Source organism: Osmia lignaria, unplaced genomic scaffold (assembly GCF_051020975.1).
Source record: "Osmia lignaria lignaria isolate PbOS001 unplaced genomic scaffold, iyOsmLign1 scaffold0016, whole genome shotgun sequence".
Taxonomy (NCBI): Eukaryota; Metazoa; Arthropoda; class Insecta; order Hymenoptera; family Megachilidae; genus Osmia; species Osmia lignaria.
In genome coordinates, this window is record NW_027478168.1 from 4113298 (window position 1) to 4126597 (window position 13300).

Sequence of the window (13300 nt, forward strand, 5' to 3'; positions counted from 1 at the left end):
GGAACTTTTAAATATCTTGATATATCTCGAGAACTACGCATCTGATCAAAAAATATCATACTACATAAAAAGTAGGAAACTTAATTCTCTACAAAAAAGGTCTCTTAACATTTCGCCATAGCTCGCTTCGTTTCCGAGATATTTGCAGATTTATCTCAAGGGAAGGGGCCTGACGGACATATTTCGAGATATTTCTTCTTCTTGTTGTTCTTCTTCTGCACAGCTAAGCTGGAAGTGGCATTTGCAGCTCGCAATAGTGCAGAGTTATCTCAAAGAGAGGGGCCACGGTTTTTCTGTATCTCTATTATGTTGGTGCGGCTTCGGAACTTTTAAATATCTTGATATATCTCGAGAACTGCGCATCTGATCAAAAAATATCATAGAAGATAAAAAGTAGGAAACTTAATTCTCTACAAAAAAGGTCTCTTAACATTTCGCCATAGCTCGCTTCGTTTCCGAGATATTTGCAGATATATCTCAAGGGAAGGGGCCTGACGGACATATTTCGAGATATTTCTTCTTCTTGTTGTTCTTCTTCTGCACAGCTAAGCTGGAAGTGGCATTTACAGCTCGCAATAGTGCAGAGTTATCTCAAAGAAAGGGGCCACGGTGTTTCTGTATCTCTATTATGTTGGTGCGGCTTCGGAACTTTTAAATATCTTGATACATCTCGAGAACTACGCATCTGATCAAAACATATCATAGAACATGAAAAGTAGGAAACTTAATTCTCTACAAAAAAGGTCGCTTAACATTTTGCCATAGCTCGCTTCGTTTCCGAGATATTTGCATATTTATCTCAAGGGAAGGGGCCTGGCGGACATATTTCGAGATATTTCTTCTTCTTGTTGTTCTTCTTCTGCACAGCTAAACTGGAAGTGGCATTTCCAGCTCGCAATAGTGCAGAGTTATCTCAAAGAAAGGAGACACGGTGTTTCTGTATCTCTATTATGTTGGTGCGGCTTCGGAACTTTTAAATATCTTGATATATCTCGAGAACTACGCATCTGATCAAAAAATATCATAGAACATAAAATGTAGGAAACTTAATTCTCTACAAAAAAGGTCTCTTAACATTTTGCCATAGCTCGCTTCGATTCCGAGATATTTGCAGATTTATCTCAAGGGAAGGGGCCTCACGGACATATTTCGAGATATTTCTTCTTCTTGTTGTTCTTCTTCTGGACAGCTAAGCTGGAAGTGGCATTTGCAGCTCGCAATAGTGCAGAGATATCTCAAAGAAAGGGGCCACGGTGTTTCTGTATCTCTATTATGTTGGTGCGGCTTCGGAACTTTTAAATATCTTGATATATCTCGAGAACTACGCGTCTGATCAAAAAATATCATAGAAGATAAAAAGTAGGAAACATAATTCTGTACAAAAAAGGTCTCTTAACATTTTGCCATAGCTCGTTTCGTTTCCGAGATATTTGCAGATTTATCTCAAGGGAAGGGGCCTGACGGACATATTTCGAGATATTTCTTCTTCTTGTTGTTCTTCTTCTGCACAGCTAAGCTGGAAGTGGCATTTGCGGCTCGCACTAGTGCACAGTTATCTCAAAGAAAGGGGCCACGGTGTTTCTGTATCTCTATTATGTTGGTGCGGCTTCGGAACTTTTAAATATCTTGATATATCTCGAGAACTACGCATCTGATCAAAAAATATCATAGAACATAAAAAGTAGGAAACTTAATTCTCTACAAAAAAGATCTCTTAACATTTTGCCATAGCTCGCTTCGTTTCCGAGATATTTGCAGATTTATCTCAAGGGAAGGGGCCTGACGGACATATTTCGAGATACTTCTTCTTCTTGTTGTTCTTCTTCTGCACAGCTAAGCTGGAAGTGGCATTTGCAGCTCGCAATAGTGCATAGTTATCTGAAAGAAAGGGGCCACGGTGTTTCTGTATCTCTATTATGTTGGTGCGGCTTCGGAACTTTTAAATATCTTGATATATCTCGAGAACTACGCATCTAATCAAAAAATATCATAGAACATAAAAAGTAGGAAACTTAATTCTCTACAAAAAAGGTCTCTTAACATTTTGCCATAGCTCGCTTCGTTTCCGAGATATTTGCAGATTTATCTCAAGGGAAGGGGCCTGACGGACATATTTTGAGATATTTCTTCTTCTTGTTGTTCTTCTTCTGCACAGCTAAGCTGGAAGTGGCATTTGCGGCTCGCACTAGTGCAGAGTTATCTCAAAGAAAGGGGCCACGGTGTTTCTGTATCTCTATTATGTTGGTGCGGCTTCGGAACTTTTAAATATCTCGATATATCTCGAAAACTACACTTCTGATCAAAAAATATCATAGAACATAAATTGTAGGAAACATAATTCTCTACAAAAAAGGTCTCTTAACATTTTGTCATAGCTCGCTTCGTTTCCGAGATATTTGCAGATATATCTCAAGGGAAGGGGCCTGACGGACATATTTCGAGATATTTCTTCTTCTTGTTGTTCTTCTTCTGCACAGCTAAGCTGGAAGTGGCATTTGCGGCTCGCTCTAGTGCAGAGTTATCTCAAAGAAAGGGGCCACGGTGTTTCTGTATCTCTATTATGTTGGTGCGGCTTCGGAACTTTTAAATATCTTGATATATCTCGAGAACTACGCATCTGATCCAAAAATATCATAGAACGTAAATAGTAGGAAACTTAATTCTCTACAAAAAAGGTCTCTCAACATTTTGCCATAGCTCGCTTCGTTTCCGAGATATTTGCAGATTTATCTCAAGGGAAGGGGCCTGACGGACATATTTCGAGATACTTCTTCTTCTTGTTGTTCTTCTTCTGCACAGCTAAGCTGGAAGTGGCATTTGCAGCTCGCAATAGTGCAGAGTTATCTCAAAGAAAGGGGCCACGGTGTTTCTGTATCTCTATTATGTTGGTGCGGCTTCGGAACTTTTAAATATCTTAATATATCTCGAGAACTACGCATCTGATCAAAAAATATCATAGAACATAAAAAGTAGGAAACTTAATTCTCTACAAAAAAGGTCTCTTAACATTTTGCCATAGCTCGCTTCGATTCCGAGATATTTGCAGATTTATCTCAAGGGAAGGGGCCTCACGGACATATTTCGAGATATTTCTTCTTCTTGTTGTTCTTCTTCTGCACAGCTAAGCTGGAAGTGGCATTTGCAGATCGCAATAGTGCAGAGTTATCTCAAAGAAAGGGGCCACGGTGTTTCTGTATCTCTATTATGTTGGTGCGGCTTCGGAACTTTTAAATATCTTGATATATCTCGAGAACTACGCATCTGATCAAAAAATATCATACAACATGAAAAGTAGGAAACATAATTCTGTACAAAAAAGGTCTCTTAACATTTTGCCATAGCTCGCTTCGTTTCCGAGATATTTGCAGATTTATCTCAAGGGAAGGGGCCTGACGGACATATTTCGAGATATTTCTTCTTCTTGTTGTTCTTCTTCTGCACAGCTAAGCTGGAAGTGGCATTTGCGGCTCGCACTAGTGCACAGTTATGTCAAAGAAAGGGGCCACGGTGTTTCTGTATCTCTATTATGTTGGTGCGGCTTCGGAACTTTTAAATATCTTGATATATCTCGAGAACTACGCATCTGATCAAAAAATATCATAGAACATAAAAAGTAGGAAACTTAATTCTCTACAAAAAAGGTCTCTTAACATTTTGCCATAGCTCGCTTCGTTTCCGAGATATTTGCAGATTTATCTCAAGGGAAGGGGCCTGACGGACATATTTCGAGATATTTCTTCTTCTTGTTGTTCTTCTGCACAGCTAAGCTGGAAGTGGCATTTGCAGCTCGCAATAGTGCATAGTTATCTGAAAGAAAGGGGCCACGGTGTTTCTGTATCTCTATTATGTTGGTGCGGCTTCGGAACTTTTAAATATCTTGATATATCTCGAGAACTACGCATCTAATCAAAAAATATCATAGAACATAAAAAGTAGGAAACTTAATTCTCTACAAAAAAGGTCTCTTAACATTTTGCCATAGCTCGCTTCGTTTCCGAGATATTTGCAGATTTATCTCAAGGGAAGGGGCCTGACGGAGATATTTTGAGATATTTCTTCTTCTTGTTGTTCTTCTTCTGCACAGCTAAGCTGGAAGTGGCATTTGCGGCTCGCACTAGTGCAGAGTTATCTCAAAGAAAGGGGCCACGGTGTTTCTGTATCTCTATTATGTTGGTGCGGCTTCGGAACTTTTAAATATCTCGATATATCTCGAAAACTACGCTTCTGATCAAAAAATATCATAGAACATAAATTGTAGGAAACATAATTCTCTACAAAAAAGGTCTCTTAACATTTTGTCATAGCTCGCTTCGTTTCCGAGATATTTGCAGATATATCTCAAGGGAAGGGGCCTGACGGACATATTTCGAGATATTTCTTCTTCTTGTTGTTCTTCTTCTGCACAGCTAAGCTGGAAGTGGCATTTGCGGCTCGCTCTAGTGCAGAGTTATCTCAAAGAAAGGGGCCACGGTGTTTCTGTATCTCTATTATGTTGGTGCGGCTTCGGAACTTTTAAATATCTTGATATATCTCGAGAACTACGCATCTGATCCAAAAATATCATAGAACGTAAATAGTAGGAAACTTAATTCTCTACAAAAAAGGTCTCTCAACATTTTGCCATAGCTCGCTTCGTTTCCGAGATATTTGCAGATTTATCTCAAGGGAAGGGGCCTGACGGACATATTTCGAGATATTTCTTCTTCTTGTTGTTCTTCTTCTGCACAGCTAAGCTGGAAGTGGCATTTGCAGCTCGCAATAGTGCAGAGTTATCTCAAAGAAAGGGGCCACGGTGTTTCTGTATCTCTATTATGTTGGTGCGGCTTCGGAACTTTTAAATATCTTGATATATCTCGAGAATTACGCATCTGATCAAAAAATATCATAGAACATAAAAAGTAGGAAACTTAATTCTCTACAAAAAAGGTCTCTTAACATTTTGCCATAGCTCGCTTCGTTTCCGAGATATTTGCAGATTTATCTCAAGGGAAGGGGCCTGACGGACATATTTCGAGATATTTCTTCTTCTTGTTGTTCTTCTGCACAGCTAAGCTGGAAGTGGCATTTGCAGCTCGCAATAGTGCATAGTTATCTGAAAGAAAGGGGCCACGGTGTTTCTGTATCTCTATTATGTTGGTGCGGCTTCGGAACTTTTAAATATCTCGATATATCTCGAAAACTACGCTTCTGATCAAAAAATATCATAGAACATAAATTGTACGAAGCATAATTCTCTACAAAAAAGGTCTCTTAACATTTTGTCATAGCTCGCTTCGTTTCCGAGATATTTGCAGATATATCTCAAGGGAAGGGGCCTGACGGACATATTTCGAGATATTTCTTCTTCTTGTTGTTCTTCTTCTGCACAGCTAAACTGGAAGTGGCATTTCCAGCTCGCAGTAGTGCAGAGTTATCTCAAAGAGAGGGGCCACGGTGTTTCTGTATCTCTATTATGTTGGTGCGGCTTCGGAACTTTTAAATATCTTGATATATCTCGAGAACTACGCATTTGATCAAAAGATATCATAGAACATAAATTGTAGGAAACATAATTCTCTACAAAAAAGGTCTCTTAACATTTTGCCATAGCTCGCTTCGTTTCCGAGATATTTGCAGATATATCTCAAGGGAAGGGGCCTGACGGATATATTTCGAGATATTTCTTCTTCTTGTTGTTCTTCTTCTGCACAGCTAAGCTGGAAGTGGCATTTGCGGCTCGCACTAGTGCAGAGTTATCTCAAAGAAAGGGGCCACGGTGTTTCTGTATCTCTATTATGTTGGTGCGGCTTCGGAACTTTTAAATATCTCGATATATCTCGAAAACTACGCTTCTGATCAAAAAATATCATAGAACATAAATTGTAGGAAACATAATTCTCTACAAAAAAGGTCTCTTAACATTTTGCCATAGCTAGCTTCGTTTCCGAGATATTTGCAGATATATCTCAAGGGAAGGGGCCTGACGGACATATTTCGAGATATTTCTTCTTCTTGTTGTTCTTCTTCTGCACAGCTAAGCTGGAAGTGGCATTTACAGCTCGCAATAGTGCAGAGTTATCTCAAAGAAAGGGGCCACGGTGTTTCTGTATCTCTATTATGTTGGTGCGGCTTCGGAACTTTTAAATATCTTGATATATCTCGAGAACTACGCATCTGATCAAAAAATATCATAGAACATAAAAAGTAGGAAACTTAATTCTCTACAAAAAAGGTCTCTTAACCATTGGCCATACCTAGCTTCGTTTCCGAGATATTTGCAGATTTATCTCAAGGGAAGGGGCCTGACGGACATATTTCGAGATATTTCTTCTTCTTGTTGTTCTTCTTCTGCACAGCTAAGCTGGAAGTGGCATTTGCGGCTCGCACTAGTGCAGAGTTATCTCAACGAAAGGGGCCACGGTGTTTCTGTATCTCTATTATGTTGGTGCGGCTTCGGAACTTTTAAATATCTCGATATATCTCGAAAACTACGCTTCTGATCAAAAAATATCATAGAACATAAATTGTAGGAAACATAATTCTATACAAAAAAGGTCTCTTAACATTTTGCCATAGCTCGCTTCGTTTCCGAGATATTTGCAGATATATCTCAAGGGAAGGGGCCTGACGGACATATTTCGAGATATTTCTTCTTCTTGTTGTTCTTCTTCTGCACAGCTAAGCTGGAAGTGGCATTTACAGCTCGCAATAGTGCAGAGTTATCTCAAAGAAAGGGGCCACGGTGTTTCTGTATCTCTATTATGTTGGTGCGGCTTCGGAACTTTTAAATATCTTGATATATCTCGAGAACTACGCATCAGATCAAAAAATATCATAGAACATAAAAAGTAGGAAACTTAATTCTCTACAAAAAAGGTCTCTTAACATTTTGCCATAGCTCTCTTCGTTTTCGAGATATTTGCAGATTTATCTCAAGGGAAGGGGCCTGACGGACATATTTCGAGATATTTCTTCTTCTTGATGTTCTTCTTCTGCACAGCTAAGCTGGAAGTGGCATTTGCAGCTCGCAATAGTGCAGAGTTATCTCAAAGAAAAGGGCCACGGTGTTTCTGTATCTCTATTATGTTGGTGCGGCTTCGGAACTTTTAAATATCTTGATATATCTCGAGAACTACGCATCTGATCAAAAAATATCATAGAACATAAAACGTAGGAAACTTAATTCTCTACAAAAAAGGTCTCTCAACATTTTGCCATAGCTCGCTTCGTTTCCGAGATATTTGCAGATTTATCTCAAGGGAAGGGGCCTGACGGACATATTTCGAGATATTTCTTCTTCTTGTTGTTCTTCTTCTGCACAGCTAAGCTGGAAGTGGCATTTGCGGCTCGCACTAGTGCAGAGTTATCTCAACGAAAGGGGCCACGGTGTTTCTGTATCTCTATTATGTTGGTGCGGCTTCGGAACTTTTAAATATCTTGATATATCTCGAGAACTACGCATCAGATCAAAAAATATCGTAGAACATAAAAAGTAGGAAACTTAATTCTCTACAAAAAAGGTCTCTTAAGATTTTGCCATAGCTCTCTTCGTTTTCGAGATATTTGCAGATTTATCTCAAGGGAAGGGGCCTGACGGACATATTTCGAGATATTTCTTCTTCTTGTTGTTCTTCTTCTGCACAGCTAAGCTGGAAGTGGCATTTACAGCTCGCAATACTGCAGAGTTATCTCAAAGAAAGGGGCCACGGTGTTTCTGTATCCCTATTATGTTGGTGCGGCTTCGGAACTTTTAACTATCTCGATATATCTCGAAAACTACGCTTCTGATCAAAAAATATCATAGAACATAAATTGTAGGAAACATAATTCTCTACAAAAAACGTCTCTTAACATTTTGCCATAGCTCGCTTCGTTTCTGAGATATTTGCAGATTCAGCTCAAAGGAACTGGCCTGACGGACATATTTCGAGATATTTCTTCTTCTTGTTGTTCTTCCTCTGCGCAGCTAAGCTGGAAGTGGCATTTGCAGCTCGCAATAGTGCAGAGTTATCTCAAAGAAAGGGGCCACGGTGTTTCTGTATCTCTATTATGTTGGTGCGGCTTCGGAACTTTTAAATATCTTGATATATCTCGAGAACTACGCATCTGATCAAAAAATATCATAGAACATGAAAAGTAGGAAACTTAATTCTCTACAAAAAAGGTCTCTTAACATTTTGCCATAGCTCGCTTCGTTTCCGAGATATTTGCAGATTTATCTCAAGGGAAGGGGCCTAACGGACATATTTCGAGATATTTCTTCTTCTTGTTGTTCTTCTTCTGCACAGCTAAACTGGAAGTGGCATTTCCAGCTCGCAATAGTGCAGAGTTATCTCAAAGAGAGGGGCCACGGTGTTTCTGTATCTCTATTATGTTGGTGCGGCTTCGGAACTTTTAAATATCTTGATATATCTCGAGAACTACGCATCTGATCAAAAAATATCATAGAACATAAAAAGTAGGAAACTTAATTCTCTACAAAAAAGGTCTCCTAACATTTTGCCATAGCTCGCTTCGTTTCCGAGATATTTGCAGATTTATCTCAAGGGAAGGGGCCTGACGGACATATTTCGCGATATTTCTTCTTCTTGTTGTTCTTCTTCTGCACAGCTAAGCTGGAAGTGGCATTTGCGGCTCGCACTAGTGCAGAGTTATCTCAAAGAAAGGGGCCACGGTGTTTCTGTATCCCTATTATGTTGGTGCGGCTTCGGAACTTTTAAATATCTCGATATATCTCGAGAACTACGCATCTGATCAAAAAATATCATAGAACATAAATTGTAGGAAACATAATTCTCTACAAAAAAGGTCTCTTAACATTTTGCCATAGCTCGTTTCGTTTCCGAGATATTTGCAGATATATCTCAAGGGAAGGGGCCTGACGGACATATTTCGAGATATTTCCTCTTCTTGTTGTTCTTCTTCTGCACAGCTAAACTGGAAGTGGCATTTCCAGCTCGCAATAGCGCAGAGTTATCTCAAAGAAAGGGGCCACGGTGTTTCTGTATCTCTATTATGTTGGTGCGGCTTCGGAACTTTTAAATATCTTGATATATCTCGAGAACTACGCATCTGATCAAAAAATATCATAGAACATAAAAAGTAGGAAACTTAATTCTCTACAAATAAGGTCTCTTAACATTTTGCCATAGCTCGCTTCGTTTCCGAGATATTTGCAGATTTATCTCAAGGGAAGGGGCCTGACGGACATTTTTCGAGATATTTCTTCTTCTTGTTGTTCTTCTTCTGCACAGCTAAGCTGGAAGTGGCATTTGCAGCTCGCAATAGTGCAGAGTTATCTCGAAGAAAGGGGCCACGGTGTTTCTGTATCTCTATTATGTTGGTGCGGCTTCGGAACTTTTAAATATCTTGATATATCTCGAGAACTACGCATCTGATCAAAAAATATCATACAACCTAAAACGTAGGAAACTTAATTCTCTACAAAAAAGGTCTCTTAACATTTTGCCATAGCTCGCTTCGTTTCCGAGATATTTGCAGATTTATCTCAAGGGAAGGGGCCTAACAGACTTATTTCGAGATATTTCTTCTTCTTGTTGTTCTTCTTCTGCACAGCTAAGCTGGAAGTGGCATTTCCAGGTCGCAATAGTGCAGAGTTATCTCGAAGAAAGGGGCCACGGTGTTTCTGTATCTCTATTATGTTGGTGCGGCTTCGGAGCTTTTAAATATCTTGATATATCTCGAGAACTACGCTTCTGATCAAAAAATATCATAGAACATAAAAAGTAGGAAACTTAATTCTCTACAAAAAAGGTCTCTTAACATTTTGCCATAGCTCGCTTCGTTTCCAAGATACTTGCAGATTTATCTCAAGGGAAGGGGCCTGACGGACATATTTCGAGATATTTCTTCTTCTTGTTGTTCTTCTTCTGCACATCTAAACTGGAAGTGGCATTTCCAGCTCGCAGTAGTGCCGAGTTATCTCAAAGAAAGGGGCCACGGTGTTTCTGTATCTCTATTATGTTGGTGCGGCTTCGGAACTTTTAAATATCTTGATATATCTCGAGAACTACGCATCTGATCAAAAAATATCATAGAGCATAAAAAGTAGAAAACTTAATTCTCTACAAAAAAGGTCTCTCAACATTTTGCCATAGCTCGCTTCGTTTCCGAGATATTTGCAGATTTATCTCAAGGGAAGGGGCCTGACGGACATATTTCGAGATATTTCTTCTTTTTGTTGTTCTTCTTCTGCACAGCTAAGCTGGAAGCGGCATTTGCGGCTCGCACTAGAGCAGGGTTATCTCAAAGAAAGGGGCCACCGTGTTTCTGTATCTCTATGATGTTGGTGCGGCTTCGGATCTTTTAAATATCTCGATATATCTCGAAAACTACGCTTCTGATTAAAAAATATCATAGAACATACATTGTAGGAAACATAATTCTCTACAAAAAAGGTCCCTTAACATTTTGCCATAGCTCGTTTCGTTTCCGAGATATTTGCAGATATATCTCAAGGGAAGGGGCCTGACGGACATATTTCGAGATATTTCCTCTTCTTGTTGTTCTTCTTCTGCACAGCTAAACTGGAAGTGGCATTTCCAGCTCGCAATAGCCCAGAGTTATCTCAAAGAAAGGGGCCACGGTGTTTCTGTATCTCTATTATGTTGGTGCGTCTTCGGAACTTTTAAATATCTCGATATATCTCGAAAACTACGCTTCTGATCAAAAAATATCATAGAACATAAATTGTAGGAAACATAATTCTCTACAAAAAACGTCTCTTAACATTTTGCCATAGCTCGCTTCGTTTCCGAGATATATGCAGATTTATCACAAGGGAAGGGGCCTGACGGACATATTTCGAGATATTTCTTCTTCTTGTTGTTCTTCTTCTGCACAGCTAAGCTGGAAGTGGCATTTGCAGCTCGCAATAGTGCAGAGTTATCTCAAAGAAAGGGGCCACGGTGTTTCTGTATCTCTATTATGTTGGTGCGGCTTCGGATCTTTTAAATATCTCGATATATCTCGAAAACTTCGCTTCTGATTAAAAAATATCATAGAACATAAATTGTAGGAAACATAATTCTCTACAAAAAAGGTCTCTTAACATTTTGCCATAGCTCGTTTCGTTTCCGAGATATTTGCAGATATATCTCAAGGGAAGGGGCCTGACGGACATATTTCGAGATATTTCCTCTTCTTGTTGTTCTTCTTCTGCACAGCTAAGCTGGAAGTGGCATTTGCAGCTCGCAATAGTGCAGAGTTATCTCGAAGAAAGGGGCCACGGTGTTTCTGTATCTCTATTATGTTGGTGCGGCTTCGGAACTTTTAAATATCTTGATATATCTCGAGAACTACGCATCTGATCAAAAAATATCATAGAACATAAATTGTAGGAAACATAATTCTCTACAAAAAAGGTATCTTAACATTTTGCCATAGCTCGTTTCGTTTCCGAGATATTTGCAGATACATCTCAAGGGAAGGGGCCTGACGGACATATTTCGAGATATTTCCTCTTCTTGTTGTTCTTCTTCTGCACAGCTAAACTGGAAGTGGCATTTCCAGCTCGCAATGGCGCAGAGTTATCTCAAAGAAGGGGGCCACGGTGTTTCTGTATCTCTATTATGTTGGTGCGGCTTCGGAACTTTTAAATATCTTGATATATCTCGAGAACTACGCATCTGATCAAAAAATATCATACAACATAAAAAGTAGGAAACTTAATTCTCTACAAAAAAGGTCTCTTAACATTTTGCCATAGCTCGCTTCGTTTCCGAGATATTTGCAGATTTATCTCAAGGGAAGGGGCCTGACGGACATATTTCGAGATATTTCTTCTTCTTGTTGTTCTTCTTCTGCACAGCTAAGCTGGAAGTGGCATTTGCAGCTCGCAATAGTGCAGAGTTATCGCAAAGAAAGGGGCCACGGTGTTTCTGTATCTCTATTATGTTGGTGCGGCTTCGGAACTTTTAAATATCTTGATATATCTCGAGAACTACGCATCTGATCAAAAAATATCATAGAACATAAATTGTAGGAAACATAATTCTCTACAAAAAAGGTCTCTTAACATTTTGCCATAGCTCGTTTCGTTTCCGAGATATTTGCAGATATATCTCAAGGGAAGGGGCCTGACGGACATATTTCGAGATATTTCCTCTTCTTGTTGTTCTTCTTCTGCACAGCTAAACTGGAAGTAGCATTTCCAGCTCGCAATAGCGCAGAGTTATCTCAAAGAAAGGGGCCACGGTGTTTCTGTATCTCTATTATGTTGGTGCGGCTTCGGAACTTTTAAATATCTTGATATATCTCGAGAACTACGCATCTGATCAAAAAATATCATAGAACATAAAAAGTAGGAAACTTAATTCTCTACAAATAAGGTCTCTTAACATTTTGCCATAGCTCGCTTCGTTTCCGAGATATTTGCAGATTTATCTCAAGGGAAGGGGCCTGACGGACATTTTTCGAGATATTTCTTCTTCTTGTTGTTCTTCTTCTGCACAGCTAAGCTGGAAGTGGCATTTGCAGCTCGCAATAGTGCAGAGTTATCTCGAAGAAAGGGGCCACGGTGTTTCTGTATCTCTATTATGTTGGTGCGTCTTCGGAACTTTTAAATATCTTGATATATCTCGAGAACTACGCATCTGATCAAAAAATATCATAGAACATAAAAAGTAGGAAACTTAATTCTCTACAAAAAAGGTCTCTTAACATTTTGCCATAGCTCGCTTCCTTTCCAAGATACTTGCAGATTTATCTCAAGGGAAGGGGCCTGACGGACATATTTCGAGATATTTCTTCTTCTTGTTGTTCTTCTTCTGCACAGCTAAACTGGAAGTGGCATTTCCAGCTCGCAGTAGTGCCGAGTTATCTCAAAGAAAGGGGCCACGGTGTTTCTGTATCTCTATTATGTTGGTGCGGCTTCGGAACTTTTAAATATCTTGATATATCTCGAGAACTACGCATCTGATCAAAAAATATCATAGAGCATAAAAAGTAGAAAACTTAATTCTCTACAAAAAAGGTCTCTCAACATTTTGCCATAGCTCGCTTCGTTTCCGAGATATTTGCAGATTTATCTCAAGGGAAGGGGCCTGACGGACATATTTCGAGATATTTCTTCTTTTTGTTGTTCTTCTTCTGCACAGCTAAGCTGGAAGCGGCATTTGCGGCTCGCACTAGAGCAGGGTTATCTCAAAGAAAGGGGCCACCGTGTTTCTGTATCTCTATGATGTTGGTGCGGCTTCGGATCTTTTAAATATCTCGATATATCTCGAAAACTACGCTTCTGATTAAAAAATATCATAGAACATAAATTGTAGGAAACATAATTCTCTACAAAAAAGGTCTC